Consider the following 13,911-nt stretch of genomic DNA (forward strand, 5'->3'; position numbering starts at 1 on the left):
TTTCACCGCTCATACTTCTCTCTCCTCAAATTCATACATTCCATTCTGTGTTTCTAAGTCTAATCACCTCAGGTTTCTTAGGCTGCTGGAAAACAAAAGCTAAGAATATTATATTGTCTGAAAGCAACTTCTGCTTTTAGCGCTGAATTTCAAGCCTCCCCTGAGACTAGAAGGTACAAGAAAGAGAAAAATACAGCAAGAACAAAATATACCTCTTAACCTGGGTTACCTTGAAAGCTGATCCTGATTCAAAAGTCTTGCTTCCTTATAGTTTATTTGAGTAATGTTCCTAGACAGTGGGAGTGATGAACCAGGGAAGGAAAAAAATCCAATCATGCAGAATCAAGCTGGCTACTGCTGTGGATAGTTGATATTCAATCTAGATGGACCATTTTGAGAAGATATATAGAATTAACCTCAGAATGACCTGCCTAAAGAGTATTGTCTACCCATTTACTCCTGGCTGTCATTTAGGTGAGGATTGTGCTATTGTCTGTTAAATCCTAGTAATTTTAAGATTGAGCATGTGTGAATGCAGAATGAGATCTTAGAGTCATTCCATATTGTGGTGTCAGAGAAGCCCTGGAAAAGAAAGTGCACAATACATAGGGACAGTTTGAGATGAGGTACTGTCAGCATGAAGTGGGATTGTAACCTGCACAATAGCTTTTGTCGAACATGTCTGAAATCAGCCCTGAGGGTGAGAAGCTGTGAAGTGGTACTCAAGATGTGTCATAGAGTCCATTCATTGCACCACTTACTACTGCTTCTCATTATTTCCATTACATTTTTAAATGAAATTTCCAACTACACTCCCTACAAAAGACAAGACATGAGAAAGATGAATAGAACATGCCACCATTGTCTCTGCTACTAAAACTGGTCCCAAGTCCATATTGATATTCATTGTTTGACTCCTTTACTTTCAGTCTATTTTCCCCTCACTCTCAACTAGTAATTTTTAAAGTTTTTATTTAACTCTAGTTATCTCCACTAGTACTTTTGCTAATATAGATTGCTTATCTGATGGGATGACCCAAATTTCAGCCTTAAAGGGTCTGAGTCCTTAGTGGACTTTTGCTTGCCAGGCTGTGGTAAATATAATTGTTTATTAATCATTATCATAAGGCATGAAAGCACAAAGAGAAACCCTAGTAAATTCTCTGGGTTCTAGAAATTTCTCCTTACCTTGATTGTGTAAGAGTAATCTTAGCTCTTCATGGTAATAGAATTGGTTTCCCCCATTCATATTAATTCATTTATTACCTGCTCATCCACTTTTCTGAGAAGTTTTAAATGACCAAGTGGGTGTTGCAGCTCCATGTAAAATGGCACCCTACATTCTCTTTTTTTTGAAGCATTCTTCCCCATCAATACAAGGGCTTTAGGGGCGCGTGGGTGACTTAGTTGGTTAAGTGTCTGACTTTGTCTCAGGTCACAATCTCATGGTTCATGAGTCCGAGCCTCACATCAGGCTCTGTGCTGACAGCTCAGAGCCTGAAGCCTGCTTCAGATTCTGTGTCTACATCTCTCTTTGCCCATCTAAGCTCACACACACTCTGTCTCTCTCAAAAATAAATAAACATTACAAAATATAAGAGCTTTAAAGCTGGAAAATCCTAAGAATTTGGGTATGGAAAGCCATAGCCTACAAGTGTTAGAGAAAGGAGCGAATCTCATTATTTCCTGGACCAATTTATTCTATCTATTAAGGATATAGAGCCATATATCAGCTACTGGCTCAATAAATATACTTTATACTGGAGGATCACACCTCAATTCTGAGGGTATAGCTGCCAAATGGGCCCTTACTGAGCCTTTACTAGGGCATTTACTTAGGCTTGATGATTCTAGATAATGTGATATATGGTAGAACTAGTAGGTCCCAGATGGAATAGGGCTTTTGTAATTGACCAGCAACATAGTGGTTAGTTGGTGTCTTTAAAGGATATCTATATCAAGACCTCAGATGCTGCTAGCAGATTGGGCATTTGGCCACAGAGGTAGGCTTATAAAGCTTGGTAAAAAAAGAAGTACTTGCACAGCTCTTATTCTTGCCATCATAAGTCAATTTATTCATGGTCTTATTATAAAAACACTGGGATGATAGCCTAGAAGAGTAGCTGGCTAATATCTATAGGATGAATTATCATGTTCACTGGGATGTTAAAGATGTCCTTAACATTAATGTGTGTTATAAATTTCCTCATGGTTTTCCCATTCCTATAGGTCGTTCACATGGCTCTTGAGTATGAGGTGCATAATGCTGTATCCAATAGGCCAAACCAAACACAAGGCCATCCCATTTTCAGAAGTGAAGAAACAGACTCCACCTTTTAGTGGGAGGAGTTGAAAAGTCAGAAGGAACAGGATAAAGAATTGCAGTCATTTTTACAATAAATTTATTATGCACATCAAGTTGATAACCAGATGTACTACTGAAAACCTTGCCAACTGGGAGTATTTCCACTTATTTCTGTCCGTTAGGGACACCTATGCATGTGGCTGGTAGATGCAGCAGCAGGCTATTTTTGGTTCACAACAACATACTGAGCCTACCTAACCATGAAGCAGACCCTAGAATGAATATATATATATATATATATATATATATATATATACATATATATATATATATAAACAAACCATATAATATAGAGGCATCAATGCAACAGAAGTAACTCATATCTCATATGCAGTCTGGGGTTTCTATTTGTGTAACTTATTTGGAACTTTGGGACCAGTCTATTGCATGATGGATTGCTATTGAATTGGTAGATCTAATAAACAGCTCGTGATGGTTAGCTCTAGTGGTTTAGTCACTTGGTCATGTACTTAGTCTCTACTAGGGTCTAGTAGTACATTCAAATCTACTTTTCAAGCATCAAGGCCACAGAAGTCATGGCCTTTTTCCATAATCACTGAAGTCTGTGCTATACCTCTCTAATTGGAGTCAGAGGATCCACATCCACTACAGATTGATTCCTCCATCACCATTATATCTGCTAAATGATATGGCCTGAGAAACAGAGCGGCTTTCACTCATATCTTTTTTCAATGTCCCCTTTGATGTGAAGCCTAAAATTAAGGCTCGATATTATGATGCCTTGACATCTGAAACCAGAAGAGCCTCAAATAGCCTAACTACAAACTTCCCTCTCTTCTGCTTTTGTGGATAAAGTCTCCTATTCAGAAAACCCTCCTTATCAAGGGTACCTTCCCATTTCCTGCTAATCCCCGAGTAGTGGGTTTCAGTTCCCTGCTAGCTTATGGAATTATTCAAATAAGCCAATTTCATCTTCTCACCACCACCCTCCCCCCCGATCCAACTGCTTTATACAGCCGTCTTATTCATTCTCTTCCTGATTGAAACACACATATTCTCCTATGAGGTATGTGGTGTGTCCTCTTTCCCTGGGCTGTGAGTATATGTGACTAATAAACTATCGTTCATTACATCTCTCCAGTGTTGGTTGTTGTGTTTTGGCAATGAAAACAACTCCAGGGTGTTCCTCACCAATGGGGTAAATGGAAGCAGTTAAAACACCCTCTCTTAAGTGCTCAGAGCCTTACTTAAACTGTGTCTTTTCATCACAATTCTAGACTTCAAGTTATATTACAAAGCTGTAGTAATCAAAACATTATGGCACTGCTACCAAAATAGACACATAGATCAATAAAACAGAATACAAAACCTAGAAATAAACTACAACTGTGTGTTAAATTAATCTTTGGCAAAACAGGAAAGAATATCCAGTGAGAAAAAGACAGTGTCTTCAACAAATGGTGTTGGAAAAAGTGGACAGCAACACGCAAACAAAGGAAACTGGAGCACTATACACAAAAATAAATTCAAAATGGATGAAAGGCCTAACTGTAAAACAGGAAACCATCAAACTTGTAGAAGAGAACAAAGGCACTAATTTATTTGACATTAACCATCCCAACTTCTTACTAGATATGTCTCCTGAGGTAAGGGAAACAAAAGCAAAAATGAACTATGGGAATTCTTTGAGACAAAAAGCTTCTGCACAGTGAAACAATCAACAAAACTAAAAGACAACCTAGGAAATGGAAGATAATATTTGCAAATGACATACCTGATAAAGGGTTAGTATCCAAAATCTGTGAAGAACTTATCAAACTCCAAACCCAAAAAACATATAATCCAGTTAAAAATGGACAGAATACATTAATAGACAGTTTTTCCAAAGAAGACATCTAGATAGCTAACAGACACATGTCAGATGTTCAACATCACTCATCATTAGGGAAATACAAATCAAAACAACATTTAAAAAACTACAATGAGGTATCACTTCACACAAGTCATAATGGCTAAAATTACACCATGCCCAAAAATAAAGTCTAAATAGATTAAAGGCCTAGGGGCGCCTGGGTGGTTCAGCTGGTTAAGCGTCTGACTTTGGCTCAGGTCATGATCTTGTGGTTCGTGGGTTCCAGACCCGCATCGGGCTCTGTGCTGACAGCTCAGAGCCTGGAGCCTGCTTCAGGTTCTGTGTCACCATCTCTCTCTGCCCCTTCCCCACTTTCACTCTGTCTCGCTCTCTCTCTCAAAAATATTAAACATTTTTTTTAAATAGATTAAAGGCCTAAATGTGAGATCTGAAACTAAAAATCCTAGAAGAGAATACAGGTAGTAACTTCTTCAACATTGGCTATAGCAACTTTATTCTAGATATGTCCCCTGAGGCAAGGGAAATAAAAGCAAAAAAAGAAAAAAGAAACAAAAAACTAATGGTACATAAAAAAAAAAAAAAATGCACAGCTGGGCTCTGTCATAGGGATTATGGCCAGAGTCACAAAAGATGAGTCCGAAAAGTGCAGTTAAGTAAAGGTCCTCATATTTGAGTCGAAATGAGGCCCTGACTCCAGAACGAAGCTTCCTTTTATTAGGATAATTGCTAAAGATTACGTGCATAAATTCAGCTAAGCAAGTGCGTTAATCAATCTAATGGTTTAGCTTTTCAAGTTTGAATTTCAAATTCATTGGTTTCTATAACACTAGGAAGGGTCAAGTGTGAAGGAGGATCCAGCCTTGGACAATGTTAATGGCTCTAGGCATTCCTTATGAGCTGCAGCCACATTCAGCTGTGTAAACATGTCCTAAGTCCTTGCACCTTCTCCAGCCCTTCCCTTTTGAAGTCTTTTCCTTTGATGCTTCTCTCCTGCATCTTCCACAACTCCCCCTTTTTCTTTCATTTGGCAAAACTGGAGGGCAAACATAAAGGCTCCTGAGACATGTTCTTGGCTTTATTGCTGTCCTCTACTCCAAACTAGGTATATGAAAAGTAGTAAGACAAAGATTAATATATATATAAAAAAAAACAATCGCAGAAAAGCTTAAGGGTTTTGTATCATTCATTGGATTCAATTCCGAAATTCGGTTAGTTATCTCAGATAGAGAAGGACCACCAGAAATCGTCTCAAGTTTATTTTTGAATGTTTCATAGATGTCCTTTTGCAATTGAGCTATATCAGCAGAGGTGTTACTTTGATTAAGAAGGTGTTGACTCACCAGGTCCCATGATATCTTAGATTGATTCTATGTATGGGGGGTGACACAAAAGGTGGTTATGTTCCAATCAGTGAAGTTTTATCTGTTGTTGTAAACTAATCAATTGGTCTCCTAGAAAAAGAACAGCTTGTTTCAAGTCAGATAATTGGCTCTCTATTCAGCTACCAATCAGCCATTGGCTGTTCCTCAGCCTTTCTGAATCTTGATGCCAGTTTTGTACAAAGTGGGTAGTTTGTACAGTCTGATGCAGCACAAAACTGACTGTTGCTGCTGCAGCTGTAATAGCTATAATCCCTATAGCTATAATCCCAGCAGTTATCAGTAAAGCTACTAAACCATCGGGTGCGGTGTAAGATACATTTCAATATTTCATCTATGAGAAGTATTTCAGGGGAGTGTTGCCAAGACTGATCCATGATTACAGGCATCCAAACCCCATTATGTGCCTTAAGGGTATATAGGTTTTGTTTTTCCTGGTTAAAAGAAATAGAATTAAGACAAGTATAAAAAGAACAATTATGGCAAGTCAGAAGATTGTTATCAGGGTCCCAATGAGGCATGCCTAACAAACAGAAAAGGAAGTCTGACACATACTTGAATTTTATGAGTCTCATTTAATCTAAAAGAGATGGAGAATTTATTTGAAATATTCATTAAGTGGCCTTTCCAATTGGCCATGCTTAATAATACAGTACCAATTTTCCAAAGTTCTGAATGAACTGGCCCATCAGGTAAACGTGGGCTGGGGGGAGTCATCCCTCCTTCATGCCATACAATGGGTTCAGATGTTACATCTGAAATGATGTTGTCTTGATATCGAGGCCATAGGAGCTCTCTTTTGGAGTATTTGGTCTGAGCAGACCCTACAGAGGCCCAATTAATGACGCTTCCTTTGGAAGTATTAAGAAGAACTCTACCAACCTCTCCTTTACAGAGCTCCCAGTTAACCCATTCCTCAAGATTTATGATCTTTCTTAATTGACATCAAGGCAATTTAGGAAGGTGATAGTATGTAATTCTTTGACTTCTCATGGAGACTCCCTGTGGCAAGTACAATATAGAGACGTTAGTCCCATTGGGTATTTTTGCTATCCATGCCTGTGAACGAAATGTAACACAGTGTTGACCTGTTCCAAAGCATATACATGGCCCATCTGCACCTGTGGAATATTTAGGGGTTACTTTTCCTTCTTCTTCTGGTTTAAATGGACCTTTATTCTCATAAGGTACAGGCAACCAGAGTGAATCATTTACATAAACTGGGAAAGAGGGATCATCCCATTTAATGAATCTATTAAGAGGTGGATTTGGAATATAAGCCCAATATGTGTGATTTTTTTCAGTACTCATGTTACGGAACCAGGCTGGAATGCTGGAAGAAAAACCAAGCGGCACTTGGAGATCTTGGTGGATCAGAGATTTATTTAACACCAGCGGGCTCAGAGGAAACTATTTCTCTAAAGATCTGAACATTGAATGCAAAGGTAATTTATAGTCGTCAGCTTCCATATATGTGGGGGGTTTCGTGTGCGCAGCAAACAAAGGAAGAAGAAACCAGAGGAGGGGTCTCTAAGCTAGACACCAGAGTCTATTTTTGAGCCCCATCGACCATCTTTGGCATACTTTATTCACTTCTCCAACATTCCCCCCTTTGATGCCATTTAGAAAAAAACTTTTAGTAGGCATCACCTTTCAGTTTTACAGGTTGGTACTCTCAGAAGGCTAAGATATGTGCTTCAGTTTGGTGAGCAACAGTGTTTTCAATAAAACGTACCACAGCATTCAGTATACAGGGGCTGATGGATACAAGTAAAATTATGGAGAGGAGGGGCCCCACCAGGTGAGGAAGCCAGGATGCCCAATCCTTGAGATCCCATCCTTCTCATTGATTGATACTTTCCTGTTGTCTATGTTGAATTCTTTCCTTGAGTTCCTTAACCTTAATTGTAACTATTACTGACTGGTTTAAAAACAGCAACATTCCTCCCCCAGAAAGATGCAAGTCCCTCCTTTTTCTGAAGTGAGGAGGTCAAGGGCTCACTTATTTTGGAGGGTCACTGCTGCCAGAGAGTTTATTTGGCTTTGTAAAGTTACCAGAGAATCTGCCACCCATTCCATGTCTTCATTTATCTCTTGAGATAGTCTATGGTATAGTCCTATGGATGAACCTATGCCCCCTATTCCAGTTCCTATTCCTGTCTCAGTTCCTCCGCCTATCAGAACTAGTAGCAGGACTGCCTGTTTAGCCCGGGACTTGGGGCTAAAGGCTGTTAGGAACTGATCTACAGTGTATACAGATATCTCAGGGGTTAGGAAGACAGAATAACATATCTGAGTCCACTTGGCCTTTAAGCATCGGTAGGCTGAATTAGAATACAGATAGAACACCCCAGGGGTTGAATATAGGGTTGTATTCCTCTTTAAGGTTATATTTCTTCCGCATAGAGAGGTACCATTCATACCTTCTGGGACTGTACAAATTCGATTGCCCACATTTGTGAGACAGACCCCAGTGGTCAGGGGTCCAATTAAGACAGAGGTGTTGGGTTTGAGATTTTCAGGAGCTTCCCAGGTCAAAAGGATGGGAGTGGCTAAGTAAGCCATTCAGCTAAGGGGCAAGCACATCCAGCAGGTTTGGGAGTGATTATCTTTTTTATGGAGGATATGTAGAGTAGTGTTGGCCCAAGGCTGGAGTGGAGAATTGGTAAGCATTTGATTGAGGGCTGAAAGGTTCAAACCCTCATAGGCTGCCAGGGGAGTGGTCGCCTTTATGGCTTGTATTACCCTATCCTGGGTATCCTTTATAACTTTTTAAGGGCCCTCTCTTCCACCCCTCCCCCATCTGAGATCCCCCATTAAGTAAGGTAAGTGTAGCAAGCTCACTTCCCTTTCTGGAGGCCCTTGTTGTGACATGGGTTCCTGACATTTTGGATTATCTCTACGGTCCAATGTTTAGTCCTTGAGGCACCAGGTGACTGACAGAGTGGGTGTTTTTCCCTTGTAGCAATCTTTGTGGAGGGAGGTGAAGGCGCTGAATGCCCTTGACCCCCTTATTGTCATATAACAATCCTGGGGGCAAAGTGGTAAGCGGCAGTTGTGAGGGTGAGAGAGGTTATCATAATATACAGGCAATACTTAATAATCCTCCCATCCAGAGGAGGCATGAGAGACCCAGAATGCATAATTTGTCCCATATCCAGCTTGTTGGTTCAGTTTCTATCAGCCTAACAGGAAGAAGTAAGATCAGGGCTATGACAGCAGTAAGGGGCAAAGGCTAGCAGAGTTGCATCCAAACCCCTGGGCTAGGTTCATGCGTTGATTCCTCAGGCTTCTGCCGTGCACAGGACAGTCAGCTTCCAGGGTGTGGCTGGAGCGGGGCTGGAGGTCTCAGGGGCCAGTCTCTCTTTTGAGGGTCAGTTTAAGCAGGTTGACTGGATCTGGATCACTCCACCAGATTGTGGGTTCTTCTGAGTTGGCCTTCTTATCTCTGGAGTGATGGACCCATGGGGTGATACCTGAAACATTAAGTGCTGTAGGAGTTAGAATAACCATATGAGTTATTGTCAATAACAATATGAGTCCACCGCGGCCTAAGAGGTTCCCTCTTCCAATCTTTGACCCACACAGAGTCTCCTGGCAGAAAGGGATGATTGGGGCCCTCTCTGTGGTGTATCTCTGTAACTTGTTTGGGACTTCCCCCAAGGTCTGGAGCTGTTTTCTTATTCCCTTGTCTCCAATCTGGTGTAGGTCTCCTGGGGGTTTTCCTAAACATGGGGGGGGGTGCCCATATAATAATTCAAAAAGGGAGAGTCCTAGTGCCCCAGGCATGCATCAGACACGCAGGAGGGCCAGCAGTAGTAAATCTTGCCATGGGAGATTAGTCTCTTGGTGGAATTTAGCTAGGGTTTCCTTGAGGGTGTGATTCATCCCCTTTACTTTCCCTGAGCTCCAGGGTCAGTAAGCAGTGTGCAGTTTCCAGGTAATGTTGAGGGACTTTGTCAGGGTTTGTATAATGTCTGCCACAAATGCAGGTCCAGTATCACTGTGTATGGTTAAGGGTAGACCAAACCAAGGCACAATCTCCCATAGAAGAGCTTTGGCCACCTCGTGACTTCTTTCTGTTTTGATCAGGAATGCTTTGACCCATCCCGAATATGTGCAGATTATTACAAGAAGGTACCTGAACCCTTTATTTGGTTGTATGTCAGTAAAATCCACCTCTAAGTCTTCGAAAGTTGCAGCCCCCATCCTATGTGTGCAAGGCGGGGACCCTGGGGCAGACCAAGCATTGATTTGGCACACATTACACATTGTTCACTGACAGCTCGGCATAATGCCGGCAGCTGGCTGACATAGTAGTTCTTTTTGAGGATGACTTCTATTGCAGTTTTCCCTACGTGCATGATTGGTGATATTCCTTCACTAGGTGTTTTCCCATAGACGACGGGACAAAGATGTGTCCATTTGGCATGACCAACCATCCCTCTTTGCTTAGTGTGCCCCTTTCTGTAGAGGCCCAACTTCTTTCTTCATTTGTGTACAGGGGCGGGGAGGCTTCCCTCTGGGGCACAAGAGTCATAGTGTAGGTAGGAGCTTCGCCTGGGTCACCATAGCAGCTGCTCTGGCTGTTTTGTCAGCCAGGTGATTTCTTTGAGTTATGGGGTCGTCTCCTTTCTGATGTCCCTTACAGTGTAGGATAGCTACCTTGTCTGGCAGCCATATGGCCTCAAGAAACTAGTATTTTTTCCTTGCTTTTGATAATTCTCCCTGCAGCAGTAAGGAGGCCTCTTTCTTTATACATGGGTCCATGTACATGCACAGTAGTGAAGGCATACCAAGAATCAATGTAGATGTTAACTCGTTTACCTTTGCTAAAGATGAGGGCTTGAGTTAAGGCATACAGTTCAGCTTGTTGTGCTGACATCCTTCTGGCAAGGCCTTGGCTTCCAGAATTTCAGTGGTTGTTGTTACCGCATATCCAGCTCTTTGGCTGCCTTCTTGTAAATAGCTGCTCCCATCACTGAACAGGGTGATCTCTGGGCTTGTAATAGCCTGGTCTTGGAGGTCCGGGTGGTTGGTGTAGACTTCATCCAGTACTTCAGAACAGTTATGGTCTGGTTCTCCCTCCTCTGTGGGATGGAAGGTGGCCAGGTTTAGTGTTCTTACTGTTTTGAGAGTGACCCTTGGGTTTTCATAGAGAAGGCCTTGGTATTGTGTCAGCTGAGAATTGGAGAGAAAACAATATTCTTGGGTGCTCATGAAGGCCATGAACACATGTGGGACCTTAACATTAAGTGTTTGTCCCAGTGTGAGTTTGTCTGCCTCCTTGATAAGCAGGACTGTGGCTGCCAGCGCTCTGAGGCACTGTGGCCATCCTGCAGCCACAGTATCAAGTTTTTTTTTTTTTTTTTTTTACAGGTAGGCTACTGGCTGTTGCCAAGGCCCCGTGCTAGGAATGAGCACTCCAAGGGCTATTTTGTCATTTTTGCATATGAAGAGGTTAAAGGGCCTTTCTATGTCAGGAAAACCCAGGGCTAGGGCTCATCCCAGAGCCAACTTTATTTCTGTGAAAGTGGCCCTTGCCTCCTCAGCCCATGGGAGGGGTTCCCAGTCTGGCCCTCCCAACAGGTCATAAAGGGGCCTCACTATGGCTGAGAATCTGGGAATCCAAATGAGATAGAACCCTGCAGCCCCTAAAATTTCACACAAACCTCGTTTTGTTTGGGGCTGTGGCAGTGTGGTGATAACTTTCTTCCTTTCCGGTCCTAGTTCTCTTTTTCCTTTTGTGAGGAGGAAGCCTAGTTATCAGACCTGCTGCTGACAAATCTGTGTCTTTTTCCAAGAGGCCCGGTACCTGTGTAGGATAGGAGATTCAGGAGGGCCTTGGTACCTTCCATACAGTCTTCTTGGGTGTCGCTGGCAAGGAGGTCATCTACATATTGGAGGACACACTCTGTGGTTTCCCTCAGAAAGTTGGCGAGGTCTGTAGCTAGGGCTTCCCCAAAAAGAGTGGGTGAGTTCTTAAAACCTTGGGGAAGTCGTGTCCAGCTCAGCTGCACCTGGTGCCCTGTAACGGGCTCAATCAATTCAAAGGGAAACAATGGTTGGGGTGCCTGCGTGGCTCAGTCCATTAAGCGACTGACTTCAGGTCAGGTCATGGTCTCACTGTTGGTGGGTTCAAGCCCGTGTCGGGCTCTGTGCTGACAGCTATGGGCTTGGAGCCTGTTTCCGGTTCTGTATCTCCCTCTCTGCTCCTCCCCCACTTGCACTCTGTCTCTCTCTGCCTCTTGAAAACAAATAAATGTTAAAAAAATTTTTTTAAAGGCAAACAATGGTTGACTTTGAGGAGCCAGGTGGAGGCAAAAGAAAGCATCCTTTAGGTCGAGGCATGCAAACCATTTGGCTGAACCCAGAATTTGGCTGAGGAGGGGATACAGGTTCAGAACCACTGGGTGTAAGGAAACAGTCACTTTGTTAATGGCCCTCAAATCTGGTACCGGTCGGTATCCTCCTCCTGGCTTCTTGACTGGCAAGAGCAGGGTATTCCAAGCCGATTGGCACTCAATTAGAATACCTGCTTCTCTGAGCTTGGTAAGGTTCTCTTGTAGACCCATTCTAGCCTCGAGTGGAAGGGGGTACTGCCTTTGTCTCTGAGGTTGGGCTCCAGGGATCAGGTCAACAATGATGGGGGTCTGACTTCAAGCTAGTCCAGGTGGGTTATCTTCAGCCCATATAGAGGGGAATGTAAGCCTGAATTCTGAGGGGCTACAGGGTAGGGCCTGGGTGCAGAACAGTCTCCATTCTTTTTCCTTTGGCTGGGTAATCACCAAGACCAGGGTTTCCCTCTGCCTTGGGTTTAATTGGAGGCTAGTGTGTCTGGTGGGTTCAAAAGTTATCTGGGCCCCAAGTTTGGAGAGCAGATCCCGGCCCAGGAGACGAATCGGGCAGTCGGGTAAGTAGAGGAACTCATGCTGGACCTTGTGACCCCCAAGTTCACATTGTCGAGCTTGACAGAAGGGCTGTTGCATTGCCTGTGTCCCAGTGGCCCCAATTATGTTTGCCATCTTTTGGCTTAAGGGCACCACCAGGGAAGTAACAATGGAGTATTCAGCCCCAGTGTCAACCATGAAAGTTATTGTTCTGCCCCCTACCTTCATTTTGACCATAGGCTCATGGGGGAAAAGAGAGAAAGAGTCCCATTCCCCTCAGTCTTATTCTATCCCCGCCAGACCAACGAGGTTCTTCCCTCAATGTTCCTCCTGATATTGGTTGGGTTTTGAGGGCCCCTTCCAATTTGGACATTAATTCTTCCAGTGTCCCTTCTCTTTGCAGTATTCACATTGGTCCTTTGCTAAGGGGGCTCTGGGCTTCCCCCCCTTTTGGTGGTTGGGGTCTTCCCATCTTTGAAGCATCTGTTTCTTTTGGTGTGGCAGCAAGAAGGGTGGCCTTTTTAAGTCTTCTCTCTGCTTCTCTTTCTGCTGTGACTTTTCTCTTCATGAAAACTGTATTGGCGACCTCTATCAGCTGAGTGATATTCATCCTGGCAAAGTCTTCCAACTTCCGGAATTTTCTTCTGATATCTGGGGCAGCCTATGCCACAAAAGAGGCATTTACCATTTGTTGGCTTTCTGGTGCCTCGGGGTCAAATGGGGTGTAAACATGGTATGCTTTTAATTCCCTTGCCTTTGGGGATGTGTCAAGTAAGAAATTGCTGCGGCTGAGGTCAGAGAGGTTTTTTCCTGCTTTATCCTCTAGGGTCTTGATGGTTTCCTGTCTCACATTCAGGTCCTTTATCCATTTTGAGTTTGTTTTTGTGAATGGTGTAAGAAAGTGGTCTAGTTTCATCCTTCTGCATGTTGCTATCTAGTTCTCCCAGGACCATTTGTTAAAGAGACTGTCTTTTTTCCATTGCATATTCTTTCCTGCTTTGTCAAAGATGAGTTGGCCATACTTTTTTTTGGGTCTAGTTCTGGGGTTTCTATTCTATTTCATTGGTCTATGTGTCTGTTTTTGTGCCAATACCATACTGTCTTGATGATTACAGCTTTGTAGTAGAGGCTAAAGTCTGGGATTGTGATGCCTCCTGCTTTGGTCTCCTTCTTCAAAATTGCCTTTGCTATTTGGGGTCTTTTGTGGTTCCATACAAATTTTAGGATTGCTTGTTCGAGCCCGAGAAGAATGCTGGTGCAATTTTGATTGGGATTGCATTGAATGTGTAGATAGCTTTGGGTAGTATTGACATTTTGACAATATTTATTCTTCCAATCCATGAGCAGGGAATGTTTTTCCATTTCTTTATATCTTCTTCAATTACCTTCACAAGCTTTCTATAGTTTTCAGCATACAGATCTTTTACATCTTTGGTTAGATTT

Source organism: Leopardus geoffroyi, chromosome X, assembly GCF_018350155.1.
Source record: "Leopardus geoffroyi isolate Oge1 chromosome X, O.geoffroyi_Oge1_pat1.0, whole genome shotgun sequence".
Lineage (NCBI taxonomy): Eukaryota > Metazoa > Chordata > Mammalia > Carnivora > Felidae > Leopardus > Leopardus geoffroyi.